This window comes from Opisthocomus hoazin, chromosome 5, assembly GCF_030867145.1.
Source record: "Opisthocomus hoazin isolate bOpiHoa1 chromosome 5, bOpiHoa1.hap1, whole genome shotgun sequence".
Taxonomy (NCBI): Eukaryota; Metazoa; Chordata; class Aves; order Opisthocomiformes; family Opisthocomidae; genus Opisthocomus; species Opisthocomus hoazin.
In genome coordinates, this window is record NC_134418.1 from 64887175 (window position 1) to 64907458 (window position 20284).

Here is a 20284-nt window from a genome sequence, read left to right on the forward strand (position 1 = left end):
GCCTTCCTTCCCACGTTTCCCTGGCTGCTGGGTGGGGAGAGCCACCTTACTTGGTGTTTCCTACTTCTCCAAGCCTGTGACTTAGTTTTTCCTACCTTGGAAAAGTTATCTCTTTAAGCACTTGATGGAAACTTTACCCAGGCTTGGTCAAGTTGGCTTGCATTTTATTATTTTTTTAAACCCCCCCTTTTCCTTGTAAATTGGAGGAGCAGCAGAAGGCCTTGAGCTAACTGGAACTGGAAAAGATCCAGGGCAGGATGGTCAGAGCTTGAGACTGATTCCAAGGAAGAAAAAAAATGTAAAAGAAAAATCCATGATGGGCTACTGAGCGTCAGTTTGCTGCTTCCAGCCTCAGACACCCTGCCTCGTTGAAGGCTGGGAACGCATTCAGGGCAGTATCGCTGTGTTCAGCCTGTCGCCTGCCTCCCTAGGTGGCTGCTTCCAGCCCCTGGTGGTGACGGGACTCCAGACTGGACAAGTACAAGTGTCTCTTAGGTGACAGGGCTCAGTGTAGGGTCAGTGGGGGTAGGACTAGTGGCTTTTGGATTACACCATTATCACACCAACTGAGCAGAGTTCGGTGTAATAGCTGGGCCTTGCCTGATGCCAGAAATGGCCACAGCTGGGGGACACACGCACACAACAGTCTCCAAAGCTTCCTTTGTTATCCTTAGTCTGATCCAGACTCCTGGGTCCAGCTGAGCTTTCAAAAAGTGGCTCTGGAGAGAAGAGCTTTCCTGCAGCTCTGCCCTTATGCTGTCTGCTGAGCTCATGACACTGAGAGTGGGGGGTGGCACATATTTTGTGAGGGGGTCACTTTGACCCCCTTCCCCTTCCTGCTGCGGGGCTTGTCCTCAGCAGCAGCAGGATCTCTCAGCATCCTGTTTGCCCTGCGGGGAAGAGCCGGGGCCAGGGCTGTCCAGCGGGAGCCTGCAGCTGGTAATTCCTGTTTACATCCCACTGACCCTGGGGCGTTGCATACGGCAAGATCCGCCCCCCAGCACCACGCTGCCTGCATATGATGCAAGTTATACCATACCCAACCGCTTCTGGGGTCAAAGCGGCCTCAGCCCATGCTGGACACCGAGCCACGTGGCAGCCAGCTCTGTGGATGTGGTGAATGGCAGCACATCTCCTGTGCCTCACTGGGCTGCCTGATGGCTGGCAGGTGCCCAGCAGGCACAACGCTTGACCCTGGCTGCGTATCCTTCGCCCGCCCTCTCACTTCAGGAGAATTTGCTCTGCAGAACCTGGCAGCCCTCTGTGTCCTGCCTGCTGCAGGAGATAGGAACTGGCTGGGAACGGCACCTGGGGACACTTGGTGGGCTGCAATTTCCTCTGGTCTCGCCCCTTAGACAGGTCCACCAGCCACCTGTGTTTGCCTCTCTGTTGAAACCCTGAATCCCTGCAGGCTGGGAGCAAAGCAGGATGGCTCAAACAGCCCATGCTAGGTTTTTCAGCATTAGGTCTCATTGTCTAAGCCTCTCCTAGGTCTCCATCCCCCAGGAAAGTCTCATTAGGCAAATGTCTAGGTTGAAGGACTTGGTCCTGACCATTTCTTTTTGCTGCTTTTTGTTCTAGAATTTGGAGGTGGAAGTTTCTAAGAGTGCAAAATGAGGGTTCCCCATCAACAAATCCTTGCTTTCCAGCCACAGCCCAGGCAGCACGTGAGTGCAGCCAGGAGATGCTCTGCGTTGTGCAAACAGCTGCAGTTGCAATGGGCTGCTCTCAGACCAGCTCCCACTGCTGTCTGTGTGCCCGCCGGGATGCCAAGGACGAGTCCCCAGGCAAGACAGGGTCTGCAGTCCTCCCCGCCAGCTGAATGTGGAACAGACGTCTGTGCGTCCTCCCCAGAGCACAGGCAGCGGCAGTTGGCACCCAGCGTGCAGCTCCCTGCCCCAGCTCTCCAGCCTTCAGGGTGTGACTTCTGCGAGCAGATTTCTCAGCCTTCCATTTGCCCGTTGACCTGCCACCCTCCAGACCGGCCGTGGCGGCGACGGCAGCCCCCGAGGACGCATTTTAGAGGGGTTATCAGAGACCAGGGGATGTGCTGGGTGTGCAAGGGCTTGCAAGCCCCGTGCTGGCAGGTCCCGCTCCGGGGCTGTGACCCAGCGGTGGCTTATCGCACTCAGGCCTGCGGCCCGCGGGAGTCTTGGCTGGCCCCCCGCTCAAAGCTCAGCGTGCGGGAGCCGCATACACCCGTGCAATTCGGCGGCAGCATCCTGCAGCGCCTGCAGGGAGCAGTAAATCCGTCAGCGAGCGCTGAGGTTGTTCCTGCTCTGTTTCTGCAGCCCAGCTGTGGCTCTGAACACTATTCAGGCTAGATCCTGGGAATGAGTTGTTGAAAGCCTTATTAGATGCCCCCCGGGTATTTACTCATCTGTTAAACTCCCTCACTTCCAAACTGCTGCACTTGGGCTTACCAGATTGCCCAGTGCTGCTTCTGATTTTTTGCTTTCAGTTCAGAGAACAATATAATAAGCATTTTTGTAGCTGTATCTATTTGTGTCGGATTCAATCCTGAAACAGTTGAGAGTGGTTTGGACATGAAGATCTCGTGCTGGGTTTCGGAGGTGCAGACCTTTTCAGACACAGAGAATAGAGTGGTTGAAGCTGTGTCTGTCTGTGAAAGGTGCATGTTTGTCCAGTTCCTGGGCCACAGAGCTTGGGAGCTAAAGGGCAATGCCAATGCCCGTGGGTGCAGAGCATGTTGCAACTGGCAAGGCGAAAGCAGTGCTTCACGATGTGGTTCATCTAGTTACTGTAAATGTGACTCATCTGCACGTACTTCGGTCTCTCGTTGGGCTGAAAGGCCTGAAAGCAAAGTGTACATGGCTTATGACTGTGCCTTTATGTATTTTCTAGCAGTTCGGTCAGCTCTGTGGGTCAAACCACTGGACGTATGGCCGAGGCCGCAGGAGAAAAGACCTCCTTAAACCTTTCGTCTAGAGAATGCCCAAGGCGGCAGACAGCTGTGTCCCATGCCTGTTCTGGGGGCTGAGGAACAGTGGGACTTCTAGTCTATGGGTATTTTATTCTGATAGTGGACAGGATGAGAACTTTGGTGGGATGAGATCTGTCTTGACAGCAGGAAATTCCCCCACTGTATTTGTGAACTGTGTGGACATTTTAGATGGAAGGATTGTTGCGTCTCCCTCCATTTTTGCTTGCTGGTGAACAGACTCGCCAGTTTTGCTCCGGAGGAGGATCCTGCTCCCTTTGAAGGAAAGCACAGGAACTCTTCCAGGTTAATCAGAGAAATCTTGCAAATGAAAGGAAAATACTTTTCTTCTTGGCAAGGTGTCAGATCCATGCAGTATAGCCTACCTTCAATGTGCCTGATACCATCAACAGATACTTTTGAGGCAGTCAGTACATCAGTGGAGAAGACAAAGCTAATTGATTTTGGCATGGAATGTCCAGTGAAATCACCAGCCACAGAGAATGTGAAGCACAGGTAACAAGCAGAGCAGGATTAGTCTTGGGTACCTTGTGTCTTTCCTTCTATGCCAAGCTAAAAAAACCCACTCCTCTAGACCTGTGCCCTGCAGTGCTGCCAGCATCTGCTTCTTTCTAGCCTTGGTCCCTTCGGGGAGGACAACAGGCAACCGCTGCAATCCCAAAGCGGTGTGTGCTGCCTGCACCTGTCATCTGAATGTTCAAAGACACGTGCTTGGCTGAAAAGCCATGGGCTGTGGCAGGGGAGAGTGTGTGAGGAGGAATATCATCATTCACCATGGTTCCTATCCTGTCATAATGAAAATTTACTGCGTAAACAGCATCACTGGTAGCCCTACCTGCAGGACTTTTCGCTGCTGAATTTCAAAGGCTGCTGCTAAATCATCAGGGTGAGAAAGCTCTTCATGAAATGTCACAGAAGTCCTCTCTCTTCCTAAAATGCCAGGCTGCTTCAAAGCACCCAGAGGCTGCTTGACTCGCAGAAGGATGCCCAGTGTGCCACAGCCTATATGAAGAGCCTGGCAGGACTTGCTGCTCACGTGAGGCACAGGATTGCCTGCTGGTTGGCCCTGGGATGTACTGGGTGCCCTCACTCAGAAGCTGGGGGCTTGATACTGGTGACAGTGGGAAGCTGTCGTATGGATGGATGGGATTTTGGGCACCTGAGAAACTATGGAGGGCTGCAAGATGGTGGTCTTGCCTCCAGGATGGGGTGGCCTGATTGTTCTTGCCCTGGGAGATAGCAGAGGTTTCTGCTGGTGGTATTGGCCTGTGCCCCACTCAGATGGGACTTTCTCACTGGTCTGGCTGTGGTGGCCGGGTGTTTGTGGCTGGCTGCAGGTCTGCCCTTCTCTGGGAGTGTCCAGGGCAGGCTGCTGCTCACTGGCCACAGCATCCCTCGGGAATCAGCTCCCTCTCAAAGCAGGCATGAGCTGTGGGCCACATGGAAACTTGGTATGCAACACTGTTCCCAGCCTGGTGGAGCTCCGTTAAGGCTAAGCTGTAATGGGCGCAGCTGGCCCTGGCTAGCTGCCTGTCCCCATCACCCTTGCCTCGGCCAGTCGCTTGTGCAGGAAGGAGAGAGCAGGTAGACACAGCAGTCATGGGCAGGGTAAAGCTAGGGTGAACTGCGTCCATCCCCTGAATAGGAATCCCTCTGTGGCACCTATTTGGTCCCTGACACTTATTCAGTGATGGGAATAGAGCTGCAAACATCGTTAAAGTGTGTGACGTGTCCTCCTCTGCACCACCAGAGGAAGGCTTGCTTCCAGCATGCTTCCCTGCTCACTGCAGGGGCGGCTGGGCTAGATGACCTCTAAAGGTCCCTTCCAACCCAAAGCATTCTATGATTCTATGATTCCCTGCCCAGTTTGTGGCCTGTTTCATCCCACGTCCCATTCTTTCCTTGGGTTGGACTGATCTGATTTCAAAGCGTTTCACACCTGACTTGACTGAATTTCATCTGACTGATGTCAAATCCTGTCTTTGCCAGGCCTTTAAGGTCATCTGATGAACCTACTTTCTGGCATTTCTCTGGTGTCGTTTTCTTTAAAATTATCCACAATGTTTCTAAGGCACCGTAGCGTGGCTTGTAGCCCACAGTATGGAAGCATTGAATAATACCAAAGACAGGACCATTTTCTTGCTGTTCCTTTCTGTGTATGTCCTTCTAGTCTGACATAAGCCACCAATAGCTCTTGTCACCAGATCAAGGTGCTATTTTTACACCAATTTTACATGCATCTTTCATGTAGATGGTATTTCCCTTTCTGAAAAGAAGTCTGAATGGGATAACACAAAGTCTTCTGTGGAGGTCAAAATTGTCACATCTGCTGCTTCCCCTTTATCAGCCAAATCTCTGAGAGAGGAAATTAAAATGGTTTGGTATAAAATAGTTCTTAAGAAATCCCAGTTGTCTGCTTCTCGGCCCCCATGTTAGCCCCTTGGTGCCTCTGAATTAATCCTTTGTGCAGGTCGGTTTTCCAGGCACTGAATTATGGATCTATACTTGACTTCAAGCCTTTTAAACAGGATGCTGCGCTCGTTCTTTGCCGTTTCTTTCATTCTGCTCCAGCCCTCCAGCAGTTCTTGGAGAGCCTGGCTTGGGAACTGGAGATGGCTCCTCCTCTGATAATGAGAGTTGCTGTAGCTCATATACATTTCACCTAGCTGAAAGTTCGTGAACCTCTTCTTTCGCAATCCTGGCCCATTTCCCGACCCCTTTTCTGTTCATCGTCATGGTGAAACGCCGGGGCAAGGGCTTGGCTGTAGGTGCCTAAGAGAGAGACTGCAAAGTCTCAGCTAGTCATTTTTCTTTATCTTGGTGGTTTGTGGAAGGTAGCTGATCCCTTTAGTGAGTTATGCACCTCTAGATTTAACTTCTATGTGCAAGGTCAACGCAAGAAAGGCAGCAGAGTCATCAGTTTCTTCCATTTACTTTCCTCAAACGAAGAAGAGTGATGGTCTCACCCCACCCCTTGGTCCTTCCTCTTCACCCTCCTACAGTTGCTTCTCATGTCCATCACTAGCTTTGCAACACATAAGCTATCTGCTCACTGGTAAGCAGTCATTGGCAAGGCGAACACTGGGCACAGAGCTAGCTGATTCAGTCTAAAGCCACTTGCAAACATTTGAGCTTTCCTAATTCTCAGATTTTTCCTCTGCTCTCCTCTTTTCCTCTCCCCTCCCTTTTCTAAAAAGCTTTTTACAAGGAATTGCTCCTGCAGCACTGGGATTTCAGCCTGCACATTAGGAAAAAAATCTCCCTGGGATGGGTCCTCAGAGTGACTGTGGCTTGCCACCCTTGGGGGTTTCTGGGTGTTGGTTAGACAAATCTGGCTGGCCTGCATCAGTGCTGGCAATAGGCTTGCTTCAAGAGGTTGGACCAGAGGCTGTGGAGGGCTTTTCCAGACAGTGCTGCCATGGGTCTGCAAAGGAAAATATTCAACATGTACCAAAGCTGGGTTATTCCACTGCATGAGGAGCACATCTGCATTGCACTTGGACACAGCAGTCCTTTCTTTTCCTTTGGCCTGGTGTTAGTGTCCTGCTAAGTGGCCCCATATTACTTGTATGTACAATGGAAACGCAGCGCATACGGAAGAGCCGACCTTGCGTTCCTTGCTCAGGCCTGCTGCTGCATTTGAGATAACCTTGCTGAAATGTCTCAACTTGCAAGCTTGTTGCTGAGCTTCCTGAGCACCAGAATTTGGGATTTAATAGCTAGGGCTGGGAATGCTTGCATCCTTTCCCATGGCCAGGACTTCCCTGGGTGCCCTGGGTGCTGGTGCCTGTTCTGTTGTTTTGCTGGTGCAACAGTAATTAGGATAAGGTATAATTACAAAGTTTGCCCTGCGATGTATGCAAGGCCACTGAGCTGCATTGCAAAGTCCTCTGTGTTTTCTGCTCCTTTTCCTTCCGTGACAAATGCTTGACCTCTGGTTTAAAGTGAGAAGCTAGCGGTGATGTAGATAGGAGGTGGCACTGAGTTCCTTGCTCCTTCCTTCATTCTCCAGACTTTGTCATTCATCTGGCCTCTCCAAAGTAACCTGTGGGTACTCACATGTCAAATACTCTTGGCAGTTGTAGAGAGAAGCACGTTATTGTAGCTTAGGTGCCTGGTGGAGAAACCAAGGCCAAAGAATCTGGAGATGTGTCCTGGAGGCCAGCAGAAGATGGAAGAAAAGGTGCTCCCATCTTTTGGAGACACCCAGGATCATCCAGGCAGCACCAGTGAGACCTCATCTCTTGCTGCCTGGCACAGAGGACTTACTGGAGATGTGTTTGGAGGGTGGGCAGGAGTTGCCACATATAGATGGCTCAGCCTGGCTATTCTGGCCTATCACGACAGCGCCTGCCTTTGGAGGATGGAGCAAGGGGCTCACACCCAAGGCACACCCCAAATCTGGCAGCTAAGAAGACCCAGTTTTTCCAGGAAGTTCACTGCAGACCTTGAAAAACTGTGGTAGTTTACAGGTTGGTCCCTGAATAAACATGTGCAAGTCTTTGCTAACTACTGCCAATACTCTTCCCTCAGCCCTCTGATTCACTCAGACCTACCTTGTTTTCGCATGCCTCGGAGCTGGGCAGTTATCAGAAGACAATGAATCACCTAAAACATCCGCTAACTCATGCTGTAGGAGCTCATCTTACTCAGAACACAAATTCCAGCTCTCAGCTGCTCTGAAAATTTTCTACCCACAATATATGCAGCCACTCCTGGATATATTTTGGCCCATCTCAATGAGGGACAAAGGCCCACATAGCTAGAAGATAAGATCAGCAGCTGTAAACCTCATACAGGGACCAAGGCTTTCCCTTCCACTCAGGAAGAGACCAGTACCCATCCCCAGTGCTCATTTTTAGAGAAGGTAGGGGATTTTTATGGCAGAGGTTCCCTTTTGGTTATGAGTTTCTCTGGCACAAAACCAGACAGAATTTTACTCAGTGACTAGTGCCTGCAGCCTGATAATGTGCCAGCAGGCTTGACTTTGCAGGGCTGATCTTTCAGAGATATTCAACTTTATGTCAGCTACAGCTGCAAAGCCAAACAGGATTCAGTTCTGAGACTGGTTTTTCTCTACCTTGGCTGGGGTTTCTCCTAGACTGCTCCATAAATCATTGCCCAGTGATAAAATACCAAGGGGGACTGGGTTTGTCTGATGCTGCTCTTGAGAGGTCAAATCTTATCTCAGCAAAAACAGCCGCTGGGAAAGGGGATAGGACAGAAACATACTGTGTATCTTCCCACCCCTCTGCGGTTTTTTTCTGCGCTGCTCCAAAAGCCAGTTGGTACTGATGCCAGGGTGCTGTACCTGTTGCACATTACGGCCCGGCACAGTACCCTGGAATTTCAGTTTGTGCCCATTGCCTCTGGTCTCGTCACTGGGCACCACTGAAAAGAGCCTCTTTACACCCTCCCTGCAGGTATCTGTACACATGGATGAGATCCTCCCTGAGTCTTCCCTTCTCCAGGCTGAACAATCCCAGCTCTTGCAGCCCTTCCTTGTAGGAGAGTTGTTGCAGTTTCCTCATCATCTTCATGACCCTTTGTGGGACTTTCTCCAGTATGTCTGTGTCTGTCTCGTACTGGTGAGCCCAGAATTGGACACAGCACTCCAGGTGTGGCCTCACCGGTGCTGAGCAGAGGGAAGGATCGCTACCCTCCACCTGCTGGCAGCACTCCTCCTAATGCAGCCCAGGGTACCGTTAGCCTTTTCTGCAACAGCACATTGGTGGCTCATGCTCAACTTGGTGTCCAGCAGGACCCCGAGGTCCTTTCCTGCCAAGCTGCTTTCCATCTGGGTGGTCCACAACATGTACTGGTGCCTAGAGTTGTTCCTCGCCAGGTGCATGACTTTCCACTTCTCTTTGTTGAACTTGATGAAGTCACTGAACTTCTTTTGCTGTCAGCCCACTTCCCCAGCCTGGCCATTCGGGCGGTTTTCATTCCACATCGCTCTCTGGAGTTAGGAAAGCTAAAGCCCAACTGAAACTGAATCTGGCCAGAGATTCTTGGACAACATTTCTGTATTCCCCTCAGGTTGCCCATCCTTGCTTCCACCCTCTGTATGCCTCCTTTCTGTGTCTGAGTTTGGACAGAAGCAACTTGTTCATACACACAGACCTCCTGGCATTTTTGCCTGGCTTTGTATTTGTTGGGATGGAGCTCTCCTGAGCTTGGATGAGATGATCCTTGAATATTAACCACCTTTTTTGCCCGCCCTCCTCCCCCACCCCGCATTCCCTCCAGGGGCTTTATTCCATGGGACTCTTGCAAGCAGATCTTGGAAGAGGCCAAAGTCTGCTCTCCTGAAGTCCAGGCTTGTGAGCTTGCTTCCCATCCTCCTCCCTCCCCTCAGGATCATGAACTCCACTATCTCAAGGTCACTGAAGTGAAGGCTGCCTTTGATCTTCACATTCACAATGAGCCCTTACTTGTTGATGAGTATGAGGTCCAGCAGAGTAGTCCTCCTCGTTGGCTTCTCTGTCACTTGGAGGAGGAATTTATGATCAGTGCGCTCCAGGAACCTCCTGGATTGTTTATGTCCTGCTATGCTGTCCCTCCAGCATGTATCAGGGTGGTTGAAGTCCCCCGTGAGGACACCAGGGCCTGTGAACATGAGACTGCTCCTTTCTCTAGAGGGCCTCATCCACTTTCTTCCAGGTCAGGTGGCCTATAGCAGACACTCACTACAATAACATCACCTTTACCTGTTCTCCCTTTAATCATAGCCCATAAGCTCTCAGCTGGTTCCTTATCCATCCCCAGGGAGAGCTCCACACACTCCAGTTGCTCGCTCACATGAAGGGCAACTCCCCCTCCTCAGCTTCCCATCCTGTCCTTCCTGAAGAGCCTGTCAAGGGAGCCATCCCACCACAAGATCGCAGCCCTGCAACTGCACACAGATCTCCAGTTCCTCATGTTTATTCCCCCTCCTGCATGCATTAGTGTACAGACAAATTAGAGAGGCTCCCCGGCGTGCTGAGTTCCGGGGGAGGATCTGGGGGATTTCTCCACAATGGTGGCTTGTAGGCAATTCCTTCCTTATGTGCAAGTGCTGACGGTGACTGTGCTTAAGCCCCATTTTGTTGATTTTGTGATCCCTTCCTGTCACACCAGCCTTTGCTCAGCTGTCCTGTCTGTTGCTCCCTCACAGAACTGCTGGTTGCTTTTTCTCTCCCCTGTCATTCCTAGTTCAGAAGGTGGCTTTGAAATATAAGGGGTGTGAGCACATAGAAACTCTGACGTTTCCTTGCAGACATGCCTATGCTCATGGGTGTGTCAGCCAACATTAAGTGTGCCCATTAGCTAATTGAGTTTTGCTGTTTTCTTAAATTGTGTAGACGTGGTTTGCATTCAGTTGTCTCCATTCTCCTGTGAGGAACCTTTTAGGAGCAGCAGACCTCCAGAAAGCAGATAGGTCACCGTATTGCGTCTTCCTGCAGCTGAGAGAGCATGAACTGGGCATAAGAAGCTTCATCCTCAGCCCGGGCACCCTGCTGGTATGGTTCTAGGGGTGGCACAGTCCTGCTGGAGGCTGAGTAGCTGATGTCTGCATTTCAACAGCCCTGCTGCAGGTGAGATGATGCCTCTGCTCCCTCTCTGGGGTAACTCTGATGAAAGGTTGGTACGCATGCCTTTTTCACTTCCCAGTTGACTTGGAGAGCTCTCATTTCAAAAGTTGTCTTAGGAGATGTGTCTGCTGAATCTCTGGAAAATACAGCTCAGCTTTGAAATCCACTGTTTTTCCCCAAAATAACTCCACTTTGGGATTTCTCAGGCTATGTGCAGCCCGGGTGTTCTCTGCACTTGTTGCTCCCAAACAGCCAGGCCAAGTGCTTCAGCTGCTCTTCTCTGAAAAACTGCAAATGCTCGGGATGTGTCAGCACAGATGCTAGTTCTGCTAAGTGAAGATGTTTCTGCAGGGAAAACTGGTCGTGAGTGTAGCCCTGGGAAGGGGAACGGTCTCTTTTGGAGTGACAAGTGACCCTGAGGTTGATACCAGGTTGATTCCTCTCCATAGGTAGCTCCAGATGCCAAAAGACCTTCAAAAATTGCACCATCTTCATGTAAACCTAGGGCTCAGGTGGTTGTGCTCCCTTCAACCCTGTGCAGGTCTGCGCACTTTGGGGTCCTTTCAGGCTTGTCTCTGCAGGGCAGTAGAGGCCAGCTGCCCTGAACTCTCCCAGACAACCGCACTACAGTTACTGAGGCTGCCTTGCCTTGATGTCGAGAGGGTCCTTTCCTCCAAAGCGTGAGGGCTGCTGTCCCTGTCCTCCATGGCCTTGCTGCCCAAGTGCTTCCTAGCCCATATGAGCCTGTGTTGTGACTTGCTTTTAAATTTAAAAAAAAGGCACTCCTACCTTTCTGAGTTCTCTTTGCAGTGGCCCAGGAGGCAAATTACTTTGGCTCATTGCATAATTTGCAGAGAAAAGCCAAATGCTGCAGTACCCCCAGGGGTTTTACCAGCTGAAACCTACCCTCTTCTCAGTGGCTTCATCCTCCCTTTCTTGATGGCACAGGATATGCAGGGTTGCAACCTTCACCTTCCCACCATCCTTCCAGCAGCCCTGGGCTGACGTGTACTACTGGGGCCAGTTTGGCAGGTAAATGGGAAGGGATGATCTGGGAAGGAGCTGTGAGAGCTGCTCAGTACTGAAGCAGATCCCTGCTACTCAGGACAAGGTGCTTTTGGTTGATGTTCTGCCTGTGGTGTGGGAGCAGAGACAATACAAGATAGATCACCAGGAGCTGCCAGCTGCCCTGTGGCAGGGCACCTGGAGATGTGGAGCTCAGCTTCTTGCTTTGGCCTTTGACGTTCCCAAGTTGAGGTCAAAGGTCTCCAGGGCCAGAGCATTTCCCTGTGTGAAGGCAGTGCTGTGCTGGAGAGGCCCAGGGAGCCAAGGAACAGTGTGTGACACTGAAAAGCAGCGAAGTTCATAGCTGAGCTCGTGGAGTCTTCCAACCCCTGCCTTGGGAAGTACCCTCTGCCTGTGCTGTTTTTCACTCATCTCTTAGCCCCACTTTCTGGGACACTGTTTTTGTTTCCCTGTTGTTTGCTGGCTGTAGAGGAGTCCTTAGGTGCTATCACTATCTCTTTCTGTTTGGGCTAACCCAAGTGTTTTGCCTTATTTACGTACTTTTCCTATCAACACACGTACCCTGGGGCGTGGAGAACTCTCCCCTGCTTCCCAGCCCTTGAGATCACAGCTGGGGGCAGACCATCGGTCCCAGGGCTGTTATATCACCACCAGTCCACTGGGAAATCTCTTCCCCGCAGGAGTCTGTGGAGATGAGGACCGGTTGGTATCCTACAGGTACTCGCAGCTCTGGTCCTCCCAGGCCCTCCTGTACAGCGCAGCTGGACCAACCCTCGGCAGGGAGGCATGGTAACAGCCAGCATGTTCCTTTGCTGGCTCTCACCCTTTGAGGGAACTGTGTTCAGAGGCTTCCTGCTTTCTCTAAGTTGTGTCAAAATCAGTCCCAAATATTCTCTTTGAAGCTCTTCACGCAGTGCTGAAGCGATCTTGCCTTCAAAGCAGTTGCTGGAGACAGGCGAGCTGCATGAAAAACGGTTGAACGCTCTCACATCGTGTTCAGGCTGTATTAAAATTTTACCGTGCTGTTTCGCACCTCAGATGAATCGCAGTCACTCCTGAAAAGCATTGGGGGCTGGGGGCGGGGGGAGATGTGTGCGAGGAAGAGGGCTTTTGAAAGGGATTGTTAATGCACAGAGATGTCTTGGTGTCTGAGAGAGGCACTGAATGGCAGCTCTGTGCTTGTTTTTCCTCTGTGCTCATTAACAGCGAAGGTTGTAGCTGCTGAAGAGCGGAGCGAAGGGAGGACATGGCTGCTGCTCAGGCGGGGATGAGCCCGGGGAGAGGAGGTGGGAGCGGAGGGAGGTGGGTGCTGGCTGTCTCCCTGAGAGGCAGTTTCAGGTTACGAGTTCAGTGCCTGCTTCCCTTTGGGAGGCTGCAACGCGGCAAGTCGTTTCTTGATGCGCAAACAATTAAAGAGAGGGTGTGGGGAGGGGGGGAAGATGGAGAAGGCAAACATCTCCTCCTGGATCTGGCTACCTCCGCAGCTGCTCACCTTAGGCACCTCTTGGGGAGGGAGTTTCGCACAGGAGATATTGTGCTGGGGGCATCAGGTTATTTGCAGGATGGAGTTTGGAAGCCCGTGAGATCTGCCTTCGACCTCTGGGTATAGAGGGTATTCCTCCCTCTTTGGTCTGGACGTAGAGTAGGTCTCTTGGGTCATATCAGGGGTTACAGTTGTCTTTTTGCTTGTCCCAGGGTTGACCTGTAATACTGGAGAGAGGACTGTGGGGGGACTCATGGGGACAAGTGTAGCTTTCTTCCCCTCCTAGCAGCATCCTTGGGTGTAGAGAGAGGCCATCTCCCTGAGGGCTCCTTTTTCTCCAGGTTTGTCACTGTCCTGTGGGTTCTGCAGACTCCTGCTGGGTCCCTCAGCCTTATTTTGTGAAGAAGGAGTGGTCCCCCGGGCAAGGAATTGCATGACTTTGCCTCTTTCTTCTGCTTGAGTGTTCCCTGCCTCCCTGCATCACCCTAGCCTTGCTGCAAACAGGCCACCTGAAGCCTCCTGGACCAGGTGGAGAAGCCCAGAGTGGAGGCAGATGTGGGCTGCTGGGATGGGAAGCCTCCTCCTGCTACCAGCTCTCTGGAGACTGAGGTGCCGGTGAGGACGGAGCCGCTGGGCGCCCAGCCCCGGGAGCTCTGGGCACACGGGGCTGACGGCACTCAACGCTTGCCTGCGCCAGGTGCCGGTGCAGGGGCTGCCTTCATCGGACAGATCCAGCACACAGCAGCTGGGTGAGGGGTGGGAGAAACCCTGGTGCTGCTCCTGACAGGGGAGGATGCTTTTGTATTTCTGCTCACTACCTATTCACCCCAGAGCCAGTGAGCAGGGCTTCCATTTTTTTTTTCATGCTAATTTTCCTTTCTTCTTTGCCTGCCTCAGTGAGCCGAGCACCAAACCGAGGGCTCTCTGTATCCTCTGGGAGTAAAATGCCCCCCCAAACAAGCCCTTATTTCTTTCTACTGAAGCTGAAATGTTCTGTTTTCCTGACCTAAAAGGGGGGGCGAAGGTGGACACAGGCCCTGTCTGCCCTGCTACCACTCCCTCCGTCCTGGCTGATTTGCCACTGCCATGCCCCTCAGCTTGTACTGATGCCTGTCACTCCGCTGACAGCAGGAGAGACAAACACCAGTTTGCCTTGGCCAGAAAACTTGCCTCACAGAGAAAAAAAGCCAGCTCAGGGCTTTTCACTTGGAGAGAAAGAGAGTGAGAAGAATAGACTTGAAAGCAAATTCCCGTGTTTTTTTTGCTTCGGGTGAGAGCTTTTCCCACGCTCCATTGGAAGGAGTGCAAGGAGCAAATGTTTCCCAGTGCCTGTAAACACCAAACACCGCTGAGGAGGGAGGAAAAAAGCCAGTCTGATTGGAAAGAGGCAGATACCAGCGGTGTGCTCTCCCGTGGTGCCTCGTGTCTGTGTGTCTGCTCCTTCTGTGGTGATGGCTTTTCCAGACCTAGCTATGCCTTCTGGGTGCGGGGGGAGCATCAGACCCTGGGGTACTCTGGCACAAGACCAGGTGGTGTTTGCTGACCCCCACAGATCTTCTCCACAGTGCTGGCGGCTACTGCTTCGTCTGTGAGAATCCCAGCAACTGGACTGGGAAGAGGCTGGTGGGTTTGTTTCCCAAGCTGGCACCTGGGAAGGTGTTTGACATTTATTTGAATTCTCCTGGCACTGGTCAAGGACGATTAGGTTGCTCTGCAAGAGTTTTGCTTCCCTATTTGAGGAAGGCTGCGAAAGCAAGTCTGGCTCACTGCATCTCCCATGCCAGTCGCTTTGCCTGGTCCAAGCCCTGTCCCTCACCACCCTTCACTGGTCTGATTCCTGACTCCCGCCTTTAGAGAAGGGAAAATCAGTTAACATCTTGCCTTTTGGCATTCCTCAGCCCTGGCTTCAAGAGCAACCTTTTCCAAAGCAATGACTGCCTTGGGGCCCCCCCATCCTTTCCAAGTCCATCTGCTTTCCACAGAGAGCTGGCGTTTAGCAGCCAGTCTCCAAGAGGGCTATGTGAAACCCATCCGTGCGTGGGAGAGCTTGCCCATGCAACTTGCATCCTGGGAACCGGTTCACCAGCTCTGCAAGCGGAGGCCTGTCTCTGGCAAGGGAGCCTCTGTGTCTCAGCGCGAGGGGCGATGTGTCTTTAATATGCCCCGAAAAGGCAGATGACAGATTTGATGTCAGCTTTTGGAAATGAGGAACCAACTGAGGCTGGGGATGCTCGTCAGGCATCCACACAGGTTTGGTTCAGCTTTTCAAGGGAACTGGCGTGGGGAGAAGTTTGGAAGCCACTGCCCACTGAGCTTTTTAGAGATGTGGGCCCTACTTCATCCCAAGGTGGCCAGGAGTGCTTGAAAGCCTGTCCTGAAGGATGCCCCAGCAGCCAGTGAGCCCAGTGCTTTTCCCAGTTGGCCGAGCAGAGAGCATTTGTGATAACAAAAGCCCTGCCCAGGGGTCCAGGTTTCAAACGAAGCACTGACGTCCCATTGCTGATGCATCTTAGCATCTCCCCATCAACGAGAAACCGTCCTCTTCACCTCCCCCCCCTTGCCTTTGGTCTTGCTCATAGAAAGCTGTGCTGACAAGCACTGTAGCCTGCATGCGCCCGTATCTGCTCCTGCGATCTCCCTTTGTTTCCCTGCCAGCTTTCTGCACCTGCGTGCACGCCTGCTCTCCCTCCCCGCTGCGGTTAGTCCTTCCCTCTCCCAGCCCATGGGCAGGAAAGCGGGTTTCAGCTGGGTCCAGGGGGTAAGAGAGCATTTGGCAATGGCAAGCATTCCCACTCCAACGGCAGCCGTGGGTGGGATGGGGGGACGCAGGCAGAGGGTATTTGTGGATGAAGTGCAGGTTGCCCTGTGATTAACCCCTCTGGAGGGGTCCTGCCCACATCTGTCCCGATGGGAGCTGGAATCTCCATGCTTCCTTTGCTAATTGAGCCTGGATTGTGTTAGCTAATCCCATCTCCAAATCTCCCAGCTGTTCAAAGCTGAATAAGAGCAACCACACATGCCGGCTGGGAGGCTGTGCTTGTGTCCTGTTGGGACAGGGATTACAGAAGCAAAGTGTGTGTGGGTTTTGGGGTGGGGTTTTTCTGCTTGGGGTTTTTTTTGGGGGGCGGAGTATTTTTTTTTGGCAATCTGTAGCCGGCTGCCATCACCACTATCTCCCCATCCACCGAGAATATGCATCATAGGAGAAAAACACTGTCATTAAGTGATGACAGGTGGAGTAAAGCCAGGGATACATAGAGTTAGTATCAGATAGACGCTGTGTGGCCCGGTGGTCCTCCCTGTGCCACGGTGCCCGCTCCCAGGCTCGTTCCTTTTCTTGCACCAGTCACTGGGACAGGCTGGCTTGGAGCTGATGACTTGCCCTGCCCTCTCCTGGGGGGATGCTTTAGGTTGCGACCAGGCTCCACGTCAGCACCACCAAGGCCCTCAGAATGACGGCAAGAAGCAGATGAGGGCCTTGGCCAGCATGGACTGCAAGATTGACCAGCTACACGGGGTAAGGAAACAAACTGGACGGACATGCTCGAGGGCATTCCCTGTCCAGGAGGCACTGCAGCAGCCACACCACCAGCCCGGAGCAGTCTCTCCTCTCCAGACCCCCTGCCTGAATGGCAGGAGGAGATGCCTTGCCACAGTTTCACTTTTTAAAGAGAGGCAGAGACTAAATCAGAAAAATCTTATCTGTGTTGTGCTCGTTTGCTTGAGCTTTTGTAGCCTCTTCTCCCGCCCCAACTGCCTCAAGCGGGAGAGGGGACTGGAGCAGCTGTGGGAGCCTCTGGCCATGGCACACAAAGCCCGCTTGTTATCGGCACTGTCATACGCCTCTGTGCACCCTCCCCCTTCCCAGCCACCACGACCGCTACATCCCAAAGCACAAGCCGAGCATCCATCAAAAGGGCTATTATCCTGCGATTTCTTAACAGCCACTGTTGCTCTTGGGTGCGGAGAACCGAGCTCCCCCTTTGACAGAGCCCCCCGAGCAAAGGAACAGCGGTGCCTGTCGCTGGCTGGCATACTGATTTGCAACCCGTCGCAGTAGCCGGGGCAGGACGGGGGGCTGCTGCCTACACACGGGGTTGTGTTAGTGATTTAGGCCTTCGTTCCAGTCCTACAAGGTAGATGGGTTCTACAGAGATCATACTTTGGGCCTCCAGATGTCAGCGAGGGGGGTAACTCCAGTGGAGGGTGGTTAAGAGACCACGTTAGGGTTTTGTTCTTCATGGCTGATGCTTTTAATCTGCTCTTCCCAGGAAAGGGGGGCTAGATTTTGAGGGGGTTTTGGAGGTGGATCTTACGGTGTTGTTCTGAACAAAAGGGGCACCTATGGCCCCAGGGATGTTCTCCTCCTACAGCAAGAGGGAGTGTCAGGGTGGCCACAATCTCCCCAAGAGCCAGGAGACGTCCCGGGGGTGGGGGACAGGCGCTGCTGGGGGCAGCAGGCACATCTGCTCCGGCAAGACGGGGAGGGCTGGGGCAGAGAAGGGGCACCGCAAACAAAGCCGCCAACGTCTGGAGTAGGAGAAGGTTCTGCAGTGCACAGAGAGGCAATTTCCGGGGCTGTGTGCATTGACCGGGGTGGCTCGTTGCGTGGCAGCAGGTCTTGACATCCCTGAGAGCCTGCTGGAGGACGGCCCGTTGCTTTTTGGCCAGGCAGGCGGCAGGTGCCAGCACTGGCTGCCCCGGGCTCCATCACCGGTGCGTTTATTCTTGCTGCGTACGATGCAGTTGCAGCACAGATGGTGCCACCACACTTCCACCCGAAAGATCTACCAGCTGTGACACCATGGGTGAAGATGGCATCCTGACAGGGACTGGACGACGGCCCAGAACACCGGGGACTGTGGCCCAGGAGGAGATCCATGCGCTGGAGGTGGAAGCTAAGGTTTGCTCAACCACACAGCGTGGAGCATAACTGATAGAAGGTGCCGTGTTCTTTCCCGTTGTTTTTCTTAAGTCCCCTGGAGTAAAAGGCACTGTTTGGCACTAGCAGCCTCGGGAACTGGGCAGCTTTGCTGGCTGTGAGCAATGCTGGACCCACTGAGAGAGAGCTTTGCTTTTTTCATCTGCCCACAGAGAAACTCCCTGTTGGTCTCTGGCTGTTTGTCTTCCTTTCTCAGGGGGTTTCTCTCACAGCTGACATGTTGAAAGCAAAACTTGGTGGTGGTCTCCCTTCTGCCAGCGAGGGGTGGTGCTTGAAGCTCTGGTCAGCCTGAAGTTTTCCTTTGTGCCATCAGGGCTGCTCCGAGCCATGTGCCTTGTTGCTGAGTCAGCGTTCTGGAAAACAATACATTGGAAGATGTACGGCTGGCCAGGACATGTGGTCGCATCTTAGCAGGCTTTGTGTACTGCTTTCCACTTGAGAGGGCTTCTTTAAGTGCAAGTTTTCTTGGACATTGAGAAAATACCTAAAAGGAACAGTGATGAATACTGTACTGGAGAAGCTACAGGAGTTTACAGCTATGCAAAAAGCCACCATGCTTGGTCTCAGACCTTACAGAACAATTATTTTATGAAAATCTGAGGTCGTTCAATTTTCCACTGAAATCTCCGGACATTAACAGGCTGACTTTACCAGGAAAAAAATATGCATTTTCATTATCCCATAATCCCAAGGCCTCCAGCATGGGAAAGGTTTTTCTGCCTGGGGTGGACCTCTCGGGACAGTTCGCTCAGCAGGCCCAGTGCTGTTCCACTTGAACACAGAATAAATCTCCAATCTGGTTTTCCTCCCCTAAGCTGTCCCTGACTCTTCACTCGGAAGCCATGCTGAGAAAATTATAGCACCTTCGCTATTAGAAAATTATGGCGCTCTTGCTGAAAAGACTGGAGGCTCTTTTTTAAATTCCAGGTGTGAAATTCAGATGCTTGAATCTGGGGAAGTTTACCGTCCTTCAAAATTAGCCAGCCATACAGCCCTCAGCCACAACCTCAGCTGGGCTGGCTCGAGCTGGGTTCTTCCACCCAAACATTTTTAAATCGGGGAAAATGTCGGAAACGTGGGACACTCATTTTCCCCGCTCGTTTTCCCCTCTCGCAGACGAGCCGTGGCTCTGTGCTAGGAGCGAGGATTCTGTTGTGATGGAGGCGTTTCTGAGGGCTAATTTACTCGTTCGCCCGGACGCACCGGCGCAAAAGATGCAGCAAATCGCCGGCGAGTGGCTTGCTCGAAAGAAGCGGGAGGTGTGTTAAGCAGACGTCTTCACGGTGATACGGCAAATTGAGCAGGGGAGTTCCCGTATTTTCCTGTGTTTCTGTGGGGTCTCTGGGCTGTTCTAGTAACTGATCAAAAAGAAAAAAAAAGAAGGGAGAGCACGAGCAGACAGCTGTAACCGGGGAAGACCAGCCAGCCGGGAGGTTTGCGAGGAAAAAGGTTTGCAATTTGCTGCCGAAATTCCCCGAAGGAGAAGAATTTACCAGGGTGACTGGGGTTTTTTTTTCCGTGTTGAGTGCGGTGCGTGTTCTATGTGGGGCTTGGGGTCAAATCCTGATTTTTGGTCACTGCAAACTTCTTTCCGCAGCGTCTCCTCGGGGTGAAGTTCACCGAGCCCTGGTCTGGCAGCCTGAACTTCACCCCGAGGAGACGCTGCGGGAAGGAAGAGAAATTTTGGAATTCTCTGGCTCCCGGCATCTTCCAGTCACCCCAAGCCCGGTGTCGGGGTGCGGGGCGCCGTGGCCCGGCTGCGGCCCTGGTCTGTGCGGGGCTGCTGGGGTACGCGGGCGCCCGGCATCCCCCCCCGAGGAGGTCGGTGCCCGCGGGGGGGATGCCCGCGAAGCCCGCAGCCGGCGAAGGGGAGCCACGCGTGTGCGGGGGGAGCGCGGGGGGTGCCGCCCCGCCCACGCCGCGTCCCAAGGGGGGCGGGGCTGGAGGCGGGGCGGCCCCCGGCCCACGCGGGGCCCCCGCTCGCCGCTCGCCCGGTGGCGGCCGTGGCCGTGGCCGTGGCCGTGGCCGGGAGCGGAGCCCGAGCCCCGGCGGGAGGCTGGTGAGCGGGGAGCAGGGACAAAGCCGGGCTGGGAGGGGACCCCGCCGCCGCTCGGGGCCGGGCCGGTGCCCGCCGAGCATGCGGGAGGGGACGCGGGGAGGGGGGGGTGAACCTCTGGGCCCCCCCCCCCCCGGTAAACTTTTCCTCCGGTGCCCCGGAGGGGCCGTGCCTGCTCGGTTCGCGGGGGTTCTGGGGGGCTGCTTCTTGTGCCGGAGCATCCCGGCGCCGCATCCCAGCG

The 20284-nt window shown here is 53.2% G+C and overlaps 1 protein-coding gene across 2 annotated transcripts in view; it reads left to right on the plus strand.

Moving 5' to 3' along the window:
• PRAG1 (PEAK1 related, kinase-activating pseudokinase 1) overlaps nt 1–20284 on the plus strand; it is a 46828-nt gene that overhangs the window by 1951 nt on the left and 24593 nt on the right. Inside the window, exon 1 of one of the 2 annotated variants that reach the window (XM_075421548.1) lies at nt 19961–20046. The exons of the other annotated variant lie outside the window; for it this stretch is intronic. The gene's annotated coding sequence lies outside the window, so the exon portion shown is untranslated. Of the gene's footprint in view, nt 1–19960; nt 20047–20284 lie in introns of those variants that run through there. 2 annotated transcript variants of the gene reach the window in all.